Genomic DNA, 18,078 nt, shown 5'->3' with positions numbered 1-18,078 from the left:
TCAACTTGTACATTTCGATTAGAACAGACAAAATTTGAAAGTAGAACGAACAGTGTACAAACTCATCGTACTATGTATGTTACTTCAAAGAGAATTATTCAAATTCAAATGGATAGATCGTAAATCTTTATTAGGGAAGAATGTAGCGTTCTATTAGGCCAATAAAGAGTGACTAGCATTGTGTGGCCATGCATTGGCGCAGTGCTATTGTTCGCCACGTCGCTATTATTATTGCAGCCGGGATATGTGTGTAGGCATGCTATATAATACTCGCTTCCCCACTACACTATTATATTACCGGTCAAACAGATTGGCAGAGCCACTCTGTCCACTTTATTGTCTCATGGTCTCCCTTCATAATCACTATTGCGATATCACTGCGCGGGACACCAATTCGCTCCAACCTAACAAAGGTGACAAACGCCATATCCATCGACTGATTTTGTTATTTCTAACTTCATTTCCTGGTAGGTGATACCATGGAAGCAGCAATCTGATTTTCTTCATCAATTTAGTCTCGCCTCTGAGAAATCATTTTGATATTGACGGTGAATTGACTCAACGCATTATTAGCATAATGTGGATCAGCTGATGAATGTAGCGAGTATTTTGTCGCTGTAATATTATCACAGTAATTATGATGACAACTAAGTCACATTTAGTCATGATGATGGAGTATTATTGGATAATAGGTATATATCATAACTAATGACTTAGTATACCTTATGTCATAAGTTCTGAATTAGATGATAGTAAAGTTAAATAGAATTGTGCTTGAATAAAAATTATTATATTCCATCCATTAAATGAAGCAATCAACTCGACAAACAAATCAATCATAATACAATCAACAGCCTAAAAAATAAGAATCTAAACAGCTGGGGATTTGTTTTCTAAATGAAAGGCTGAAAAGACATAACTTCACTAATCATGGGTTGCATCTAAATCGATCTGGCAAAGTAATCTTTTGTAATAGATTGGCAGAGCTGATTGAAAGCCGTTTGCAATCCTCTGGTTTAAAAACAGTCAAAAAAACAAATAACGATTTTTTAGTAAATTGGCTCAAAACAGGGAAAGGGAAATAGCTACAAATGCTAGAGATAGAGTAGCACAAGATGGTAAGGTTTAGTATTTATCATCAAAATATTCAGTATCTTCGCAACAAAATTGACAGATTAGAAGTATTTCTTAAACAGGAGGATCCTGACATTGTTATTTTTACAGAGCATGGCTTAAAAATAAAGGAAATAAATCAAGTTAGGATTCCAGCTATTCACTGAGATCAGAATTTTGTAGAATAGCTCATAGAAGTGGTGGTGTATGTATATTCACTAGCAATGCTAAACATACCCAAACTTATGAACTGGATTTTGTTAAGAGATTTTCTGTTGAGATGGATTTAGAGGTGACGGGACTAAGGTTAAAAATTGATGATCGATTGAGGTAGCAGTGTTAGGTATCTATAGGTCACCAAATGGAGACTGGCAAAAATTTTGTGAGCTGCTCCATACACTTTTGGAAATTACAACCGCTCGTTTCACAAATGTTATAGTAGTAGGAGATTTCAATACCGATTTTGCCAGGCAGGATAAAATGACAGAGGACATTAGAGATATTATTAATATGAATAATTTAGAAATTAAGGTCCACGAATATACAAGAGTAACTCGAACTTCACAGACAATTATTGATAATATCCTCACAAATATAGAAGGTTGTAATGTCAGGTTAGGTAGCTCAGATCTGTCAGATCATAACTATCAAATTTTAGATGTTAAGCTGCAGGGCCAGAATCCAGCAGAAAAAAAACTTTTGTGAAAGAAATTCAGCAATATGAGCTAGGAATATAAATTGTTTGAAGCAGGAACTGCTTCAAGAGAATTGGAGTAGTGTTTATAACAGTGTAACCTAAATTACAAATATAAGCAATTCATTGATACTCTAAGATTTCACATTAGTGTATGCTGTCCAATAGAAAAAGTCAAAGTAAAAAGTAAATTAAACAAAGTAGATGAATGGATAACTGAAGATATTCTTACTCAAAGAAATATTGTTAGGGAAGCTTATGAGGAATTTAAATTAGTGAGGGATGTTCGAGTGAAGTCAAATACAAATGTCTAAAGAAAAACTATGCAAAAGAAGTGAGGAAAGCTAAGTGTAAGAAAACAGCTGAAATTTAACAACTAGTACCAATTTTAACTCTGCTGTTTGGGAGGTAATTAATAGAAATAGGAGAGCAGCTCAAAAAGATACAGTTACTAGGTTGAACTACTTAGTGTTAGAATTATTATGTAATAACATGACTTGTCTTATACTCCATGACTGGAGTCTTTAGGACGTAATCTTAAAAAAAAAAAAAAAAAAAAAAAAAAGGATTTCACGGTTGACACCGTCGGGACGAGATCTAATTATTATTCGTCTAACATTGTTAATGTGTTATTGATAGGCATTTTGAAATATCTGGGTGCCAATTCACTATGGGGACGGGGTTGCTAGATAATGTTATGTTTGATTTATATAGAAAAAAGTGCTGAATTATCAACTCGATCAATGTAATTATCATTTATTCATTACATTATGAATTTCTCATTGCCATAATTTACTCAGAAATGTATTTCCAGATCCATAGAATCCAATCCAAATAGTAGAGGTTCAGTAACGAATGAATTCAATAAATCAAAAATATCATTTTAAATTTAAGAACGGAATTAGAAGAAGGACGTCATCTAAAATGACTTGACTGATTTTTTTCAAATTCATACCCTGCATAGTAATATATCAGCTCTATTAACTGGCATGAGTCTCTCCCCTGAGAAATTAACAGGGGGTCCACACCATCCTTGAGAAATACTTTGTAACCTCCTTCTCGTGCGTGAGGTAGGTAGGTGGGTAGAGCAGTTTATTCAAAAGAACACACGTCGATATTTTATTTGTAGAACAGCTGTTTTGACAACTTTTAAAAAATACTCAAATTTCATAATTCAAACAAAGGAAAGTGTACTCTGGAAACAATAAGAATAGTATAATCGTAGTTTTAATAAAATTATTTAGCCACCAATCGGCATAATGTTATTCCCTAAATTATCCTCGTTGATGAGGTTTATAGATCAATGAGCAAGGAAAGTTGTGTGAGTGTACCACACCAGATTTTTTATTCTTTGAAGCTCATCCCAGTGAACCCTTTACAGGCAGTGTACTATTGATCCACTGATATAGTCAATATCAGGAAAACCATTGATTTATCCATAATCTCAGCAATAATCCATCTAATGAGTTTTAATTCTCAATCATCAATCAATCATACATCACAATGAGTTTTACTCCTCAATCATCAACCATTGCATTAATTAATCATCATATTTCAATTGCATTAATCAATCACTGCATTAATCAATTATCATATTTCAATTGAGAAAAACAGAACGCATAGTGAATTATGTTCAGTGATGGAATCTAATGGTACAGTTAACACAATGTTTGCCATTATTTGTGCATAACAGTATAATAAATAATTAAGAAATCCACTGAGTTTGATTTTTCAAATTCAACTTGTACATTTCGATTAGAACAGACAAAATTTGAAAGTAGAACGAACAGTGTACAAACTCATCGTACTATGTATGTTACTTCAAAGAGAATTATTCAAATTCAAATGGATAGATCGTAAATCTTTATTAGGGAAGAATGTAGCGTTCTATTAGGCCAATAAAGAGTGACTAGCATTGTGTGGCCATGCATTGGCGCAGTGCTATTGTTCGCCACGTCGCTATTATTATTGCAGCCGGGATATGTGTGTAGGCATGCTATATAATACTCGCTTCCCCACTACACTATTATATTACCGGTCAAACAGATTGGCAGAGCCACTCTGTCCACTTTATTGTCTCATGGTCTCCCTTCATAATCACTATTGCGATATCACTGCGCGGGACACCAATTCGCTCCAACCTAACAAAGGTGACAAACGCCATATCCATCGACTGATTTTGTTATTTCTAACTTCATTTCCTGGTAGGTGATACCATGGAAGCAGCAATCTGATTTTCTTCATCAATTTAGTCTCGCCTCTGAGAAATCATTTTGATATTGACGGTGAATTGACTCAACGCATTATTAGCATAATGTGGATCAGCTGATGAATGTAGCGAGTATTTTGTCGCTGTAATATTATCACAGTAATTATGATGACAACTAAGTCACATTTAGTCATGATGATGGAGTATTATTGGATAATAGGTATTTTTATATCATAACTAATGACTTAGTATACCTTATGTCATAAGTTCTGAATTAGATGATAATTAAATAGTTATTATAGATAATTAAATAGAAGTTAAATAGAATTTTGCTTGAATAAAAATTATTATATTCCATCCATTTAATTCAGCAATCAACACCATTGTTTTGTTCTGAATTATTTCAGTTCAATTCAGTGAAGCTTATTTGAGTCTCTTGATATTCTTCCGCTGTGAGTTGACAAAACTTCAGAGCCATTATTCCCAGGATTTCACGGTTGACACCGTCGGGACGAGATCTAATTATTCGTCTAACATTGTTAATGTGTTATTGATAGGCATTTTGAAATATCTGGGTGCCAATTCACTATGGGGACGGGGGAAAATGTTGCTAGATAATGTTATGTTTGATTTATATAGAAAAAAGTGCTGAATTATCAACTCGATCAATGTAATTATCATTTATTCATTACATTATGAATTTCTCATTGCCATAATTTACTCAGAAATGTATTTCCAGATCCATAGAATCCAATCCAAATAGTAGAGGTTTAGTAACGAATGAATTCAATAAATCAAAAATATCATTTTAAATTTAAGAACGGAATTAGAAGAAGGACGTCATCTAAAATGAATTTACTGATGATACTTCCGGTCATACGATTCTTCTATTGGAACTTTCTAGACTTGCACGATGAAGCCTAACTAAAACCTAATCAAAACCATATTCGATTCATTGAATGGGCCACAAAACTGTGAAAAAAGTATTCACCTACGACTTTATTTATTCAACCAGAGATTACAAATCTTCCAAAATCTCTCATAATTGTCAAGGTTTGTGATGTTTGACACACTAACTGTCAGAATTCAACAACAAGCCATACATATTTCAATGTGGAAAGTCAAACAGAGTAATACGAAGCTTCATCCATACGAGATTCGAAACAGTAATCCTGTAGCGTGTGTTGCTTTATTGTTGTTATTAACCAGCGAGTCGAGGTCATTCGAACAAGCCCTGAATGACATTCAAAATGCCCACTGATGCACAATTAAAAGGCTCATCCCTTCAGCGGACAACTTAACCAAATTGTTTGTCAAATTAATTCATGCCTTTCACCCCTCTCCCTCTCCCTCTGCCTCTCCCAGTAACGCGCTCCCAAATAAAATCGGATCAGATAGAAGGTAATCGGATTTTCATACTAATATGGTTATACTCACTGCGTATAGATCCTTCTACATCAGTGTTTATGAATGGATTCGATATTGGGCGTCTGACTTGATTAAATGTTAATAATTGAAAATTTGGAGTCGATACTTCATTCGATTAGCGTGCGTCTATTCACTTGCAAATATTTTTCGAATTGCCTTTCAATTGAATTACTTCATTGAAAATGTGTTCAGAGTGGATTTTATCGATGTAGCCTCCATTTAAAATTTTTGAGGCTTTCATATCATTCGATTTTTCAGACTTTGGCATCATTAGAGGCTATTCTGAGTATATTAGTCGAATTATGAATTGCAAGATTGATGAAGCATTCTGAGAAGTCAACAGCCAGCTATAATAATCAGATGAATGTAGGGGGAATATTATATACAATAATCATGGACTCGTATCCCTGAGACTAATTACGAATTCTATTAGCCATTGCCATACAAACCCATTCAGGCAATTGAATGAAGTGGATATAATATTATAAATATAGAAGATTTATTAGAAAAATAAGTTACCTAACTGCTAGAATATAATAACTGTATAATAATTATTTCAAATATCCAATGAAAGCTATATAGATAGAACAAAAGCCGCTTTGCCGGCAACGGAGAAGTACCGGGTTCGATTCCCAGTCTGGGCAAAGTTTTTGGACAGTTTCATTCTTCAAAGCTCCTTCTATTCAGTTCATCGGTCAACATTTGCAGTAGCGGAAGTCCTCAGTTCTAGTAGTTGTATAGCTTTAATTGGATATTTAAAATCATTATTGCAAAGTTAAAATATTATGATTATAGTGGTATGCGTTGGAAAGTTGGTGAAAACTAACTTGTTTGCATTTGAACTCTACTAATGGATACTGTATTGTAGGAATAAAATTATCTAAAAATAAATATTCATTGTAATGAATGAAGGATTTGAATAGAATTAAAAAAACGGGGGAGATACTATTCCACAAAAAAATTGAATGCAATGAATATTGAATTTTTATTGAAGTTCACCTCATAAAGTTGGATTAAAAATTACTTTCTAATGAACGGATTGATTGGATCGTATAGAGATCTTATTAATGGTAAGTTATATTACAAATTATGCACCAAAATTGAGTACAGTTTCAAATGGCTAGTAGGAATAGCCTCATTGTTATGTTAATATAATTTCCCAAATCAGAATAAGCACTATAAATATAAAGTTCCACTAAAAGCCAATTAAATAGGATGCTCAGAGTATAAAATACGACTGGCGAGAATAAATGAAATTCAACCTCCCAACAATATTCTTTCGCCATCTGAAGCCCGCCATAGCATGATTTGTTGTATGTGGAAGGCAAAGAATCATACAAAAGCAGTCTGCTTTCTGCCATCTAATTATGCAATCTTCAGAGCGAGGCTACAGAATCTGATGTGGCTGGGAATCTGACAAGAGGTGCAGCAGCGTTCAAGGCTGGTACAAAGATTTAATTGGAATCTAATTCATCCGCAGAGAATGATGAATAGCAACGGAAAAGAGTATTTGAAAAGAGGAGCACTAAGAATCCAATTTTCAGATGAATATCAAACTGCTTGAACCGCTATGGGAATGTGGAATGATGATCTATCAAATTCCGTTCACTGAGGTACAAAGAAACAGACTTTCCCTCCGCAGGGAGCCGACCGTTTTTTCTCAATTAATAATATTAATTTGTCTTAGTTTTAATCTTCTCAAGACTCGACTCCATCGGACGGTATCTCATCAGACGCAGCTGCTGCTTTCGGCAAATGTGTTTTCTATTGTTTTTTAATATCCGCTGCGAATGAGAAGCTCCCTAATGTTTTGCACTGCTCGCTTGGAAGCACTGTTTCATTTTGGACGCAAATCCAGCTCATTCTCCATCACCAACTCGCAACGCCCTACCCCTCACCCCTATCTATCCCACACGCACAAAGTTCAATCTTCTGCTCAGTTTACTCCGTTCATCAACCAACCGACCTTACGGTTGAGTATATTTACTAGATTTTCCGGTAAAGATTTCTCGGTCGGTTCGAGTGTACCATCACAATTCCTGCATATTATGAGACTTCTATACAATGAATGTGTTGACACTACATTGAATATATATTGAATATTGAGAATGGATCAACATTTCTACATTTGAAAGTATCTGGAATAATTTGATATCAATTCAGATTCCTGAAACTAATAAAATTATAAACATTTTTCTTGAGGACTGAGGAGCTTATATTATAATAATAAGTAAAATTTAGGAAGAGTGAAATTCAAATTTATTTCCACAAAGTCCAAACATTTCAACTATATATGAATCATGAATATTATGTCTTTTAACAGTTAAAAGTATCATGTCTTCAATCCAATACTCCAACTTTACTGACACTTTACGTCTACTTTTTTCTGAGTTTCACATTCTCATGTTTTATAAATTTTGCAAATAAGATCAAACTACTTCGTATTCTATTTACTCTATTTGTATTGCTTTCTAGTTTAGGCTTAGAAAGAGTGAGAGTGAATTGCAAACTGAATAACAATTGCCAGCAGTCGACCACATTTGTTTTGTTGACAAACAATTTCCTCATATTATATGCAGCACACTATAAATCAGCAATTATTGACTCAAAATTATACTCATCAATGTGATATTACCCTGATACTCATTCACTTTTTCTAATTGTATTCTTCTACGTGAATTCTTCTCATGAAGAGCTTTCACATTTTCATCAGTTATTTATGAAATAGAATGACAGGCGCTGGAAATAGAAATTGATTATTACAACATGAGGCAAAAACTAATTGGCTGGTGTCGCTTTGTTGAGGTAGAGATAATGGAAGAGATCTGAAATTTTTATCTTGTCAGGACATCGTTCGAATGGGAACGAAAGTTTAGACGAAGCTTAAAAGTCATTGGTGCAGGCGAAAATCCCTTTTACTGTGTGTGAAAACGCCAGTGTGAAAACTCATCAGGCTGCTCTAAAATATCTGCTAGCACTAAAACCGGGGATGATTGCAGCCCGTAGCTGAACTGTTCTTTCGTATTTGCCCCGGGAGGAATTCAATAAACTGTGGAGTGTGCTTTTGATGACTGTGTTCTGCTTGTTGATGCGAAATGTGGCTTAGTTGGTTAATACCCCTCACATTAGAGGTTGTAAAATCTTCGAGGGAATTAGGTGACAAAGAAACACAATGGAGTGAGTTCTGAACTATAATTCGTCAGTGGAATTTTGTCATTACTAAGCATTGCTTTTTTCACGACGACTAGATTCTGAATCCATTCTAATAACTGTTTAGATATTCCGTCAAAGATGAAATCTTTCTTATTGACAAGAGCAATGTAGAAGTTCATTTATCCGATAAAACTCTTGATGTATTATTGTTAATGGAATAGGTCAATTGTCACCATAGAATTTGGAAGTTCAGGAATCACTACACCAACTTTGTGATCCAAAATATGAGGCAATAAAGCACTTTTTTGAAATATCTTTCTCAGTTTTATTCACCTTTGTTAGAGAATATCGAGTGAATGAATCTTCTTTGCGAATTTCATAGACTTGAAGAGCATGGTAAGGAGCCATTCTTGTATGTGATAAATTGTTTCTAATAATATTCATACCAGACTCCATCACATCTTCTAATGCAATGGAAGAAAATCTTGGACCAGTTCAGAGACATAACAGTGATAAATGAGTGAGCCAAGTTCAGAGTGAAGTTGGAAAGAAAAATTATCTGTTAGGTACTGTATTGCGGTCATATCAAAATATTTATGAGCAGTAAGGGAACGAGGGAAGGGTTGTCTCTCTATCTTGAGAGGGGAAGATGAAAGAAAACTTGGGATGGAAAGTTGGCGAGGAAGAGGAAGGAACGACTACTACAATGTTTTGAATGACGTTAGGGAGAATAACAGTTACTCCGTGTTCTTTTCCTTCTCCTCCCTCACCCTCACCTGCTCTTGGCTGGCGTCGAAAAAAACAACTTTCTGAGTGCACGTGTGCTTGTGTGAGTGTGCTTGTTGTTTGTTTGTGTACCGGTGTGTTTTAGAGGATTAGTCCAGATGTACTACGAAGACTGCAGCGATATAGGTGGCAGTGTGCGTCTTATGCCAGCAGGTGGGACACAAGTCCCTCATGTCCTTCAAATATTCAGGAGGCCTTGGTCTTGTCCCTCAGTTTTCAGCCGCAGTGATAAAACTCTCAAGTTACTCCTCCTGCTCATACATCTCGCACGCACCTCTTTCACACACTCTCTCCTTCTCCTTTTTGTCCAATTTGTCTCTCTCCACTCCCTCTGTCTCTCCTTTGACCCTCATCCACACGTCCCTACTCTAAAACTTCATCACCGATTTAAACAACCAAGCAGCCATCAGTTATCCGGGCAGAGGAAAATAGAGAGGAAATAAGAGGAGAAACTCTAAATCTCTTCCCTAACACTTCCCGGATTTCTTCTCCTTAGCTACTTCTTTTCCCTCCTCTTCTATTATTTTCTCTTCAGTCTTCTTCTTTTTTCCTCAATATTTTTTTCTTTCCTCCTTTCTTCCTTATTTTCAATTCTTCTTTCTTCCTCAATGTATTTTGGTCTTCCTACGTCATTGTCTTCTCTCCCTCTTCTCTCATCTTCAACCCTTCTTCCCTCTCCTTCTTCCTCCACCTTCTCAATTCCTCTTTCGCATTCCCTCTCATGTCTCTATTATGATCACAGTCAATAATGGTCGCACTCATAAACGAAATGGCAATCTTAGAACAGCGGAGTTTGTGTCTACAATTGCAGTACAAATATTAGAGTACAAGGAAACGAAACGTATAAACTCACGAGACTCCTCCTGCCCACAAGCCGGGTCACACCATATTCATTCAACCTGACTTGCAGTATGTGTCGGTTTTTATTTCATATGGTCGTTTCAATACTCAATATGTAATTCATCCCTCTCCCTCATGAAACAATGAAAATGCTTCTTTCTTCTGTGTTCTTGGGAAATCGATTCTAGAGTCTTATTTCAAATTGGGTACTTCTAGGTTCTAAATTTCAAATTCCTTCTAAATTCCTGAAGTCCTTCTAAATTAAAGCCCATCTTGGTTTCCCATCCACATTAGTCGATAGATACCATGCTGATTTGATGAATTTCAGTACAAATACAGGTAATTCTACATTCTAGACACGCATCTACGTGAGGTAAAGTAAAGTATTTTTACAAATTAATAAGTAGGAACTATTTTTGGTTGGGATTTTCAAATCAATTAAAAATATGTTTTATGTTATTATACGAACCGAATATTTGTCAAGCTGAGAATACATGAAGATGATATTGTGACTCTTGGCAAGTCACAAGACAAACGTTTTGTTGGAAGCCATCGGTGTTCATCGGCTTCATCAGAGTGTCGCCATAATAAACAAGATTACAGTACAGTATATACTCTGTACAAATAAACTTCAGACTTGGAGGAATATGCGGCGCAGAGAAATGGAGGGAAATCAGCCAATTACAGTGATGAATAGACTGATAGGTAGAAGCGCTGTTGCCAATTTTTCGATCAGAATCAGTAGACTGAAGGATTTTAGACAGGAAATTACGTAAGTTGAACTTGAGCGCTTTAATACTCACGAGAAATTAGAGGAATGCTTGCCGGTTAGAACGGCAGCTTCGCAGCCGTTGTATCCCTACCTCTGTATGCCTTCTCTGCTGCGCATGTCCCTCCCAAGTCACAAGATGGTTTGTTCAGAGTATAAGTATATTATGAATAAGGATATTTCCTCTTTGTAGTTATGAAAGTCGAACAATATAGTTACTGTTACATTATCCTGATATTTTAGGAAACACGTATGCCTCATTACAGCCATTGTTAAACAATTTGATCGTACAATCAAATGCTTTGACAACCCTCTGCAATCATCTTCATGCTCTTTTTTCAAAAGCACATCATGATTTTCAAGGCAATATTATCAGGGCCATTTGATGATTTCTAGTTCGATGTCATACAATGTACAATAAAGATGTACAATTTTCAGATGTTTTTACTTTCTAGTGGGTATAATATAATGGTAGTGAATCGTTTGAATGGTAGTGAGATTCAATCCAATGACTCTAAAAACAGTTTATCAAACTTTTTTAACGTCGAAATACGATCAAAGTTTTCAAGTAGGTACCATTTTTCTATTCTGACAATTCACAACCAATCTGAATCACTTGAAAATGGCTCCAATGAGACTAGTTGTGATTTGTTAAAAAAAAAGATAGCCTGATTGATATCTTTTATAGTTTTTCAATAATTTTAGTGGCCCTATAAATTGTTGGCTTCTTATCCTAATGATTTATCGGAGTTCGCAATTGTCTGACGATTTTTTTAATATTCTAATGATAGATAATTCTCATACACTTGAGGATAGAAAATCAGACAGGCCATTCAGAATTGTACCGGGCAAGGTATGAATTTCTGTTTATAACTCCTCTTCGTTTATGGTTTGTTCTTATGAGCAGGGAGAGCTGGAACATCCAAAATGCTGCTTTAAAAATGCCACGTTCACCATCTTCTAATCCATAGACTTTATTGCAGCAAATGCAAAACTAAGAAAACAACAGAAGAGCCAGAGTGGGATCAAGAGAGCTATTTGTGCTAATTGAATTTTCAATATTGAATAATTCAAAACGGACGAGGCGTGTGAACTCAATCTACGGCCAACCTACATATTCCGGACAGCTTTCATGAGGATGTAGCACCATCCATTGCAGGTATTATTGCATGGAGAAGAAGATAAGTCGCATTGTTTATTCCGGTAGCAGCGAACAACGAGGAAAAAGAAGAAATTGAATGAGAAAAATAAGAAGAAAGTGAACTTGGAAAAGTGGGACATGCCGTGTACAGAATAATACAGAATTTTCATCCACTGGAGGAGCGACAGAAGAACTGCGGCCAGAAAAAATTAGCGGACATTTCTTATTTTTACAGGATGTCTTTCGTGTTGGAGGAGGGGGGGAGAGGCTGTGTTGAGCAAGCTTTGCCAGTTGCTGCCGGCATCTCAACGAGTTGTCGGTTATTTGTTTATTAAAAATTGACATGCGCACTCGCTCACGCCCACAACTCTATGCTGCTCATAACTAGTACTCGGAAACAAAAAGGACAAGGTTAATTGAGGAAAGGTAGACAGCAATGAGATGAAATACAAAGACAAAGCGCTGCCTGTAATTTGTACGGAAACGTCTACGACCTAACACGGCCATTTGAATTTCTCTCTCACAGCGTCTCCTTCTCTTTCTCACCGACCCCTCTTGTTTCACTCACCCCTCCCCCCGTCAACGTTCAGTCTGTGTCAGAGGCTGTCCCCAGGGAAATATAAGTCCCGTCGTGTCTCGGATTATAGGTCCCTTCCCCGCTTCTGGCCTTTCTATCAAAGCCTCACTCTCTCCTCTATATTAAATTCACAGTCAAAATAATAAGATTTCCCTTCCCCGGTAAACTGACAATACCATCTCTAACACCTCATTAAACGTCCTGTCGAGATGTTTTGCTCCTGAATGGGAATTGTTGTTTGAAATCATGATGACACGCCAGTGCGGCTAGATTAGATTAGATAACATGTCATCGATCACGAATTTGATTTCATTTGGTATAGCAATATAGTAGCGATATTTAATCGCTTTTGTTAATTCAAATTTATTATGATCTTGTCATTTGAATTCAACAATGATTGAGCTCTCAATACATACGAAAGAAAAGCTACTAAATCGAAAAAAAATCCGAATTCGAAATAGTGATAGGCGATTCCCAGTATGTGTATATTTCATTCTGGGATTGAAAAACGTTAGCCTACGTTCAACAACAAATTACAATCTTTGAGGTAATCAAAATCATTATCTCATAATCAGAACCCAAATTTATATGAAAACTGGTTAGTCACAGGAGGGAACTTGAATAATCTTTTTTCCAATAAATAGATATAATGAAGAAAAGAACTGGTTTATACACGTACGGGATGGGAAAATTATGTTAGACACATCATCACCTCTGAGCTACTGGACTGTAGTCCAGGCAATGAATGCAAAAAATGGTATAGGGGGAAAAGTTTGCAAGACAATTTTTGACCGCAGTTCTGTTTAGGGTAGTAGGTAAACATATCAATAGTCCCAACCCCTACCCCCTGTGATAAGTGGGTGGGAGTGGTTCAAAGGTACCATTTTTTGTTTTTCGCATATAACTCGAAAACTATGCATTTTACAGACATGACTATCATATACAAAATTAAAACACACATAATTTTTCCCATCCTGAGTAGGATATATTGATTATTTTCATATTATTATTTATTTATTGCTATATTCCCTATAATATTGATTCCACAACTTTTTCTATATCTCTCTTACTTTTCAAGATATCTGATCTCAAATGTGTGACATTTTTGAAATAATCACATTTTTCTTCAATTTTTTGCCATTTTTGCTCTTATAACTTTTTGAATTTCGAATGATAAAATCCATGCTGATTATGAGCTTATAGAGCATCAAATTCTCTTCAATTTGATGTATAATTTCACAAGTTTACGCCTTTCCCCATCACAGTTGCAGCAGCTTTAGGCTAGTTCCACTCGCGACAGTTTAGCTATAATATACCAGAAATATACTATTCGGTTCGTTTCGTTTTAGTTTCGTTTCGTTTTCAGCACATTCCGAAAAGTGTGGAACGGTGATTCGGTTTGAAGTCGGTTCCGAATAACAACCGCATACCACCGTACGCCCCCTCGACACAAATAATAGGTTTTATCATATTCGAATTCGTTCCTAGGAAACCGGAAATAAAAACAAAGTCTTTTACACACGCTCGCTTTTTTTGTTTTTATTTTAACCTGATTTATCATGATTATTTGTTTAAAAATCATATGATCAATTCATTTCTGTTAGTTCTCTGGAGCATTTTTTCTCAATGAAAAGTTTGCTAAAAAAATATGAAGATAAATTAAAACTCAGAGAGAATTTTATTTATTTTTTATTTTTCCATGAGAATTACATGATTTTACTAATGGAGAGAAGATATGAACGTTATGTAACATGTGTCATAATTGAAACAAATTATCAATTCAAAAAATAATCACTCTGAACGTCCAAAATTAATAATAATAATAATACTGAGGGTGATGCCCACATAAGCTCTAAGGCTTGTGCGTGGGTAATAAGTGAGATGAATGATGATGAGAGATGACGACTACTTTTTAGGTAGTCGGGACCGACGGCTTATCGTCTCCTCCGAAAGACGGGATGGCCGTATCTATGTGATTGTGCTGTGGTCAAAAACTTTTGCCCCGGTCGAGATTCGAACTCGGTCTCTCTTGATTATTAGACCGGCGCGTTATCATTTACTACAACGTGCCACCCATGGTTATTTAAACAAAAATAAACTATTCAAATAGTTCACAATTTTCAATTGAATTGAAAATTTTGCTGTTCAAGAAATCACATCTTACTATTTGAACACCAGCTTTTATATTTTATTACCAGCATGAATTGTAAAAATCCAAACACAGCTGTGTTTGAGAAGAAAATACCTAATTAGAACCGTACGAATTAAAACCTGATATGTATGAATATGTATGAAAATTTTGCTGTTCAAGAAATCACATCTTACTATTTGAACACCAGCTTTTATATTTTATTACCAGCATGAATTGTAAAAATCCAAACACAGATGTGTTTGAGAAGAAAATACCTAATTAGAACCGTACGAATTAAAACCTGATATGTATGAAAGCATCATTCGTTTTCGGCAACGAACCGAACCAAATGAAACCGAATGCGTGTGAAGGTAGCCTTACTGTTCAAAAATCTTGATAGATTCTCTACAATTCTTGTTGTAAACGTCCTTTTGGGGTTACATGTGCCCAGCTGGCAGTAGTCAGTAGAGCAATTATTGAGATTTGAATATTTTTTATATTTTTGGGCCTGTTGAATTGAAATACCATATGGCTCTTACCAGCTTTTCAAGGAGTTTATAAAATTCTGCTATCAATTATTGCTGCAAACTTGCAAACTACTGCTGCTTTATCAATCTGCAATTCTTACCGCTGCTCTGATTGACTCTACAATTATAGATGCTGAAGATATGGATGAATATAAGGGTTCCAAATATTGCACAAGACAATATGGTATCGACACCAATCCCACTCGCTACCATCTGACAAAGGGGTCAGTGTGAGATAATACCGAGTGTGATCGAAGACGATATTTGATTAGAATATTCCTTATACTTTCTATTGATTTGTAGTACTGCTTCGACTTAATTCTATGACCCTGTGTTTCAGTCAATTCGATTTCAGTAATTATGTTGAACCACTCAAACAAATCCTGAGAATGTAATATTTCTAAAGATGTAACGATCAATGCTGTATATCCCTGATTTATCCAACACATTCGATGAAGAATATAGTTGGTTGATAATTTTATTAATTTGTCAATAACGATAAAATATGCTAGTACAAGATTGGTCATGCATGAAGACAGGATTAAAAATGAAATGTACACCATTCAACAAATAAAATATATAATATACACAAATATAGATCCAACGAGCGATAATAAAATATGAACCGATAAATATTGAAACAATATGACAAAGTATGCAAGAAGAAAATATCACAGATAGCTCACTAAAAAATCTTACTATACTTACTAGCATTGATTAAATAATTCTCGATCTGCCGACTTGCTTTTGCTTGTCAAATAAAATTCATAATTCCGCATTCCAATAATATCAAAAAGCTTCTGGTAATTCTTTTAAATAATACTGATATTGAAAAATACTAAATGAGCATATATAATAAATTAAATATAGATAAATATTAATTCTGTGAATACTGAAACATTTAGTTCTCATCAATGTTCTTAAGACTTTCCCTTATTTTTAATTAAATGCGCGAATAAGTCTAAATCAAGCTTGATTTTTAATTATGACCCTTGACGAGCTAGCTTTTTTATATTTACATATTCATAGCACTGAGGATCCTCTAGATATTTACAACTCACGTGCGCAGATTTTTCCCAAATTTAAAGATGTGGCATGGATTCACCTCGTGTGTCCTGTGCCTTATTCCTGGTGGGCTGCTGTCGTCCTCTCCAGTGGGCAAATAGATTAATTTAATAACTCCACTGTGTTATGATAGCTTACTATAATTGTAATTCAGAATTTAAACTTTGGTATAATATTTTAAAATAAGGGTTCAGTCTATGGATCTCAATTTTGGCTGGTGATTCTGGTGACCCCTGGCAAGCAAGTGAGAGTAAATTTCACAATAATTGTATATTTTTATGATTTTAAAAAAAGACCACGTGGTGACTTTTTGAAATATATATTTTTAGCGCCTAAATTTCTATTGATATGTTTACCTCTTTACTACCGTAAACAGAACTGCGGGGTTAAAAATTGTCTTCCAAACTTTTCCCTCTACAACCCTTCGTTGACTGGACTACTGATTAACTTGAAATTTTGCATATATATTCTTAATTTATTAACCGAGGATGGTTATGGGCCGATTTTCTTGAATATTCCAATCGGTCAAGTTTTCAGTTTGTCAAGTTTTAAAATAGACCCTTGCGGAGCACGAGTTTCCTGCTAGTGAATAATATAAGTAATTATCGAAAGAGATATCATATTCGAATCCTGGTGAAAACTGTCCAGTCTTGCATTTGAGAATATTCTTTTCATTTTAATTCGTTGATTTTCAAACTTTCAATAAGCTATACTGTCATGAGATACAATGACATAGCAAAATCTAACATATATTATGTAGGAGAAAGACCTTCGGTAATTGCATATCGGCAATTGCATTTTCGTATTTATATTTTCTTATCAGAAACAATAGTTGACGTTTTTTTACAAAATATTCGTAAATGAGCAAATCTTGTAAGAATAATGAATATCTAATAAGTAGATCGACTTCTACGTAGAAAGATGAAAATATTTTCTGAGAGACAAAGTTATTTTTCACTAGACACATTGAATGGAGTCTCATTTCCAGAATAAATACATTATCAATGGAGAATGAATTGATGAATGTTATCCAATATTATCGTTTCGGAAACTTATCAGACAACATTTAGTTACTCTGGTCATTTGCTATGTTGAGTGTTTTACTCGATAAGATATTACAGGTAGTTCTTAAAGCGATAAAGTCTACTCCTTGCCCTGCCCTAACAAGGTGAGTGTTGATTCTCTTGAAGATTGTGGAGGACTGAGTAGAATGCGAACAACGGAGCAGCCGAGCCAGGAAGCTGTAGATTTGGCTGAGCAAGAGGAAGAGCTGACGTCGTTATTTCGACTGGGGAAAATCTCAGCTTTTCCGAGTAAGTTCGGAAGCAATTTTCATTCGGAAAAGGAAATCTGAAGTTGTGAGTTTTTAATCAGGCCCTTGTAAAACAACCAAGAGATGAGGGTCAGAAGTGCCGGGATGTAGACTCGTGAATAAGTAAAGGCATCTAATGCTTACAGCATGTTTCGCTTATGGCTCGCTCTCATAACATTTTTGCTTTTTTGCCGAGAATTCAGTAGCGTCATCTATATTTGATGTTAATTGTCTCTAGAGATCATGAGCGAGTCCGCCCTTCCACTTCTAATAGGTTTCAAGTCTTCCGGTGAGAATTTATCGGATATTTTACAAGTTCATTTCGAAAGGAAT

The 18,078-nt window shown here is 35.2% G+C and overlaps 1 protein-coding gene across 1 annotated transcript in view; it reads left to right on the top strand.

The window, feature by feature from the left end:
* The window catches only part of LOC111049744, a 191,565-nt gene that overhangs the window by 136,105 nt on the left and 37,382 nt on the right, over positions 1–18,078 (top strand). The window lies entirely within an intron of this gene.

Source organism: Nilaparvata lugens, chromosome 5, assembly GCF_014356525.2.
Source record: "Nilaparvata lugens isolate BPH chromosome 5, ASM1435652v1, whole genome shotgun sequence".
Classification (NCBI taxonomy): domain Eukaryota; kingdom Metazoa; phylum Arthropoda; class Insecta; order Hemiptera; family Delphacidae; genus Nilaparvata; species Nilaparvata lugens.
The sequence above is the reverse complement of the archived record's forward strand: the minus strand, read 5'-3'. Positions and strand labels throughout refer to the sequence as shown.